Consider the following 6,462-nt stretch of genomic DNA (forward strand, 5'->3'; position numbering starts at 1 on the left):
ACCTGGATTAGCCACTGTTGGGCCCTTGGTCTGATCCAAGCTGGCAGTTCTTACGAGGGGAAGTATTACTGGGAGAAAGAAAAACATGAGAGAAACAAATATAAAGGAAGATACAGCAAAGAACAGGCATATAGAAGAAAGAGGCCTATGATGGAATGAGATATTGGGGAAAGATTTGGCAAAGAACCAGTGTATGGAAGGGATCCCATAAGGAGAACAATGCTGTGAGGGAAAGACCTTCATTTTCAGTTTTTATTTCATTTTCCCCCAAGGATATTTATCAGTGTTTATTACAGGAACAAAATGATATTTATCTATAATATGTCGCTGTTACATTCGGTATTTTTCTTTAATAAGTTACAAATATACTTTTACTTTAAGGTATGGAGATCCACCCCCCCCCTCTTGAGGACTTTAAAATGAAGAGATATCGAAATTGTTATTGATTTCTTAGATTAATATTTTTGTATTATGGTGTAATCTTCTTTTTTTTTCCACATCAAGATTTGCTCTTGTAATTATTGTAAACTGCATAAATAAAAAAAAAAAAAGATATTTATCTAAAAAAATGCCGAGTCGTTCTTTCCACTGATTTCTCCTGATAAATTCCTGGGTAAAAAAATGAAACTTGAAAACAAATCAGTGAAGAGAGGAATGAGAAGGATTATGAATGTTTATCTTCTTTACTGCAATGGACACACCAACTCAAAACCTTAAACCATTGTATATGGTGCTTTAGAGGCAGCAAGGGAGCGATTTGGAATAAAAGGGGCAGAAAGAGAATGAAATGCAAGATGCATCAATGGAGGGGACTGGGATTTAATGGGGTATCAAGGGAACAACGGAGGTTGAAGAGGCAATAAAGGAGGGATCACCCCTTAAAGATCCAGAAAGGGAATGATATTGAAGAAAAACGACAAAGGCAGCAGCAGCAGCAAGAGAAGGGTCTGGAGTAAAACATGCAGGCTTGAAAATATTTGTTGTGGGCTGCTTTTGAGCTAAGTAAAAATCAAAGCCTATATAAAAATGTTTGACTTGGAACGTTTTACCTGTTTTCTTGTTTTTGCACTGTTCAAAAATGACGATTTTATAGGCTGGAAGGGTCTGCTACTATAAACCTGGTTGCCGAATTTCAGAAAAGTTGGGTTTTGGTGGGCAAAAATTATAAATGAGTGAATATGGCGCCTTAACTTTGGCAATGCACTCCCAAAAACATGTTACACACATATACATTTTTTAATGATTTACATACATAGACATTTTAACCATAGTTGGTTTTCCTATTATGTAGTCTCAATTTCTGCATCATATTGAGCCATAAAGACCAACACACAAACTCATAGTAATCTCAATTTTCAAATGAAGCAAATTCTTCTCAGTTTTATTTCACGCATACCAAAATTTCACAATAGAAAAGGCAACTCTAAGTGGTTTTGTGATTATATATATACACATATATTCACACATTAATTCTTCAATAAAGTACAAATAAGTAGGGTTTTCGATTTATGCAAATATTACCATTAAACCTGCCATCTATATCATGCTATCTACAGATCAATGAAAGGTTTATTCCATATGGCAAATACTTCTCGCCCCCATTAAAAAAGCATGGCACAACACAGTAACAATTTGAGACAAAACAGGTATTTATTCAAGAGATGATTGTAATGATTATTTGTGTTGCAGTTTATCACATTTTCATAAATAATGTATTCAAGAGTGCTGAATACGGTAGGATAGTCAACAACAGCAGTGTAAACAAAACATTGTCTTTTCACATTTGCCATATTTTTATTTCCTTCCTTTTTCTATCAAACTCTACAACAGTGAAAATATTTGCATAGGGTACAGAGAATAGCCCTTTTCATTTTTTTTCTCCTGAATTCTATACAAATTACAAAAGAACAGCATTTTTAAAACAGGTTTTTGAATGTAGGTCCATGCAGAAAAAAAATTACGCAATCGCAAGCTTCAAGTTCTAAACTTGTAAAACAGGACAACTGGCAACACATTCATTAAAGAGCGAAGGAAAGAAAAAAGAGAGGTAGTGAACAGAAAATGTTACAATTCTTTGACGTATAAGGCCATTTATTTTTCCAGCAGGTATTCATGCGTTTCAGCTCTTTATTCAAATTTATTGATTCACTGTGGTCGCTAAAGGTTTGATTCACCCAAAATCATTTTGGTCTTTTGGAAACCAAACAGCAAGAAATAACCGAGTTTTGCTGAACCGCAGCTGCCTTATAATATTCACCCAGAATCTGACACACAATAGGTGTTCTTCATGTCTTAGAAAAAAATATTTGGAGGAGAAGGAGCCACCATAGAGGCGCCTTCAGAGGACATTTTACCTGGGTAAACTGGATTGGCTTATTACTGCCCGCCTCTGCACTTTTAGCTGGGTTTAAAAGAGGCATTCCTGGGGACGTGTTTAGATTGGCGAGAAAAGAAAACAAACAGCATGCACACATTTGGTTTTGAAAGGTATGTATGTTATTTGTTCTCTGTTCCCTCTCCCTTGGCTGCCAGTACAGGTATCAGGTGCAGAGCAGCCATCCCCTTTCTGCTCACGTGCTCTATGGCTGCTAGTGTTTCCAAGGCAAACAATGCATGTGGTTTCCCCTCTGAACCTTTGCCAGGAAGGTGTGTGTGTATGTGTTACAAACAGCACAAGCTGTTCAAAACTGTCTCCTGGATACCTTCTAGTCCACCCACAAATATGTCCCCAAGCACCTCTTCACCCCGAAGCACACTATCCTTTTATTCACCTCTAAACACCCTCATACCAGAATATATTTATTCCTGCCTCCATTTGGTGTAACTATAGGGCTAGAGTGTTGCAGCAACCATGACGCTCTCCTTACTTTCTATGTAAACAATTTTACATTTGAAAAACTGCTTTGGCTTGCTTATTTCTTTATTTATTGCCTATCCCACAGGCCCAAGGCTTTCTCTTATCAGCTAGAATCTACATTTCCAACATGTTTCCTATTCTGCTCTGTGCTTTAATTTCCATGCATTCACCGCTTTCTCTTGCAAACTCATTCTCTCACACCTTACATTTGCACATTACAGACTTTCCTCCTGCATGCAAGTCATATTCCCCTAACAGCATTTCACATACTGATAAATACTTATTCTAAGGACTAAATTAATCTTCAAACAATGCCACTCTCTTTCCTTACAAAACAAAAGGCTTTCTCCAAGCATATATTATACTCATGGCCATAGGCAATATTACAACATGCACACAGAATGTTAGGAATTATTAGGAAGGGGATGGCAAATAAAATGGTGCTTGTCATAATGCCTCTGTATTTGCTCCATGGTGTGCAATTCTGGTCACCGCATCTCAAAAAGGAAATAGCTGCACTGGAGAAAGTGCAGAGAAGGATGACCAAAATGATAAGGAGCATGGAACGGCTCCCCTATGAGAAAAGGCTAAAGAAGTTTGGGCTGTTCAGTTTGGAGAAGAGACGACAGAGGGGGGGATATGACAGAAGCTTACAAAATAATGAAAGGACATGAACACATTAATGTAAATCAGTTATTTACTCTCAGATAATAGAAGGACCAGGGGGCACTCCATGATGTTAGCACATAGCTCATTTAAAACAAATTGAAGACTATTCTTTTTCAATCAGCTCATAGTTAAACTCTGGAATTCATGGCCAGAGGATGTGGTTACAGAGGTTAGTATAACTGGGTTTAAAAAAGGTTTAGATAAGTTCCTAGAGGTTAAATCCGCTATTACAGTAATTAATAAGCAATAGCAGTTTGTGATTTATCTAATGTTTGGGTACTTGCCAGGTACTTGTGACTTGGATTGGCCACTGTTGGAAACATGATACTGGGCTTGATGGACCCTTGGTCCGAACCAGTATGGCATGTTCTTATGTTCACTAAGCTTAGCACTAGTTTTACTTTGTGTTCACCATCATAAAAAATACCAACTATAACACCATAACACTCATAGATTCATTTGAATATTCATCACTGCAGATTCTGTAGAGTCAAACGGAAAGCACTTGACACAAGAATGTATCAAAAATGTTTTCCTCTGCCCTCTGTGAATTTGCAGGGAAGGATAAGAATATTTCAGCATGATGTCAGTTCATCTGCTTCCTGATGATGAGGGGGGTTTCCTTTTCTTGCTCATAAGGGTGTCATTCTATAGGTGAGAGAGGAAAAACAATCTGTTCCACAGAATAGCAAACCTTCATGAAACTATGCACCATGGGGTAGATTTTCAGACATACGCGTGGGCGTAAATTTGTTCGCGCATCTAGTCGCATCTAAGTTTCAAAGTGTTTATCTCATCCCTCCCGATGCAGCCTTCGGGCGAAACATGGGTCCGTGTCGGGGGACCCTAAAGAGAACTGTTCATGTTTGACAATTGAGCAATGGAGTTGCCGTTTTGAAAAATAAAAAAGAAATCTTCACATAAATTATTAAACTCTTGGACCTATTAAGTTTCTTTGCATCTCCTTTGGTATTGAATATTGATGATTTGGAGTGCACATCTTTGGTTCCATTATTTGTAATTTTTAATATTTTCATGTCCCATGTTGTAACACAGTTGGAGAAAGTGGACCCTTTTTACTGTGATGTGGTTGGTGCAGCCTATCAGGTTGAACCCACTAGGCCTGCAATGGCAGTTGGCGGAGAAGCCCGTAGGTGGGACTGATTAGAACTTCGCCTATACCAACCGCCTACCCTGCAGGTAAAGCCCTTAGGTTTTGGCAGCCAGCAAGACTTAGGTGGATCTCTGGTATATTGCCCAGAGCAAGTGTTCAATCCAAGCAAAGGTCATGGCAGGCAGCAGACAGAAGAAAGGATACTATGCAAGAGGTCAGCACAGGCAGCAGAAAGGATACCAAGCCAGAGGTTGGGGCAGACAGCAGTGGTCAGGGGCCAGGCCGAGGTCAAAATTCCACGGAAGCGATCTCACAGGACTAACAAGACAAGCAAGGCAGGGCACAGGAAATCCAGAAGAATGGGCAGGGAACAAGACAACGAGAAGGCAACCAAGGAGACAAGGAACCAAGATAGGAACTGGCAAGGCATGAGTAAGGAACAAGCCACAACTAGCAACACGCACTCGGACCCAAGGGAACCTAGTGCTGAGGCGAGAAACTAGCACGGAGTTGGCGCTTAAGTAGCCTTGGACGTCATCCAAGTGTGCCAATCCGAGGTTTCCCAACCCTTGTGCGCATAGGTTATGCACATAGGGGAGCACCTGCACCTAAGCGGAGAGCTGAGCGCGACAGCATGGCAGCTGGGGCCGGGGGGCATCCTGCCGCATGGGAGCGGGTAAGTGCTGGAGACTTAACCCATGCCTTGCGATGGTACCATTATAGGGCTTGATGTAGCCAGTATCCATATTATTGAACCAAAGATGTGCACTCCAAATCATCAATATCCAATACCAAAGGAGATGCAAAGAAACTTAATAGGTCCAAGAGTTTAATAATTTATGTGAAGATTTCTTTTTTATTTTTCAAAACGGCACCTCCATTGCTCAATTGTCAAACATGAACAGTTCTCTTTAGGGTCCCCCGACACGGACCCATGTTTCGCCCGAAGGCTGCATCGGGAGGGATGAGATAAACACTTTGAAACTTAGATGCGACTAGATGCAAAGAGAACTGTTCATGTTTGACAATTGAGCAATGGAGTTGCTGCTTTGAAAAATAAAAAAGAAATCTTCACATGAAAATATTGTAACATCATGAAAAGTTGAAAGCTTAGCAACATCATTACTGATAATATTGTAAAATCAAACATCAAACCCTGAATTAAAGGCCTATAGACAACTACGCTTCCCACAAAATCCTAGTGCACAGCCACTATTCCTGGAACTAGAAAACAACAAGGTATGAAATACTGTGACTAACAAATAACACTGTGAAGGGCAAAAAAAGACTATACCTGCAACATGGATGATGCCATAAAGCGAAGCTATATTTCTTGCCATAAAAGAAACAGATTTTGATACTGAACACAGTTCTCAGGTGTTCACACAAACAACTTAGAAAAAACACACCACGAAAGCAAAGTAGCATCTATACACATATGCATCAATTTAAGCAGCTGACAAAGACTACAAGAAACATTTTTGGGAATAGAGAAATGGAAATGTCACATACAACCATTTAGGGCAAGATATCCCTCTGGCCACTCCTGCATCAATAAGGATATATCCTATCCTGCAGCTGAGCATCCCTTTACTGGATAAGGAGAAAGCTTCCATGAATAATTTGCAACAACATGATGGTGTTGGCTACGCTTGTATCTGACCGAAAAACATGGAAAGAAAAAGATATTTAACATATCACTACCACATTCATGGCATGACTACATAATAAGCTATGAATAACTCATTAGCTACACATTCATTAACCCCTTTCAAAGATAGGGCAGATCAACTATCAACAATCCGTTGCAGTTGAGTATCAT

Source organism: Rhinatrema bivittatum, chromosome 3 (genome assembly GCF_901001135.1).
Source record: "Rhinatrema bivittatum chromosome 3, aRhiBiv1.1, whole genome shotgun sequence".
In the NCBI taxonomy this organism is placed as follows: domain Eukaryota; kingdom Metazoa; phylum Chordata; class Amphibia; order Gymnophiona; family Rhinatrematidae; genus Rhinatrema; species Rhinatrema bivittatum.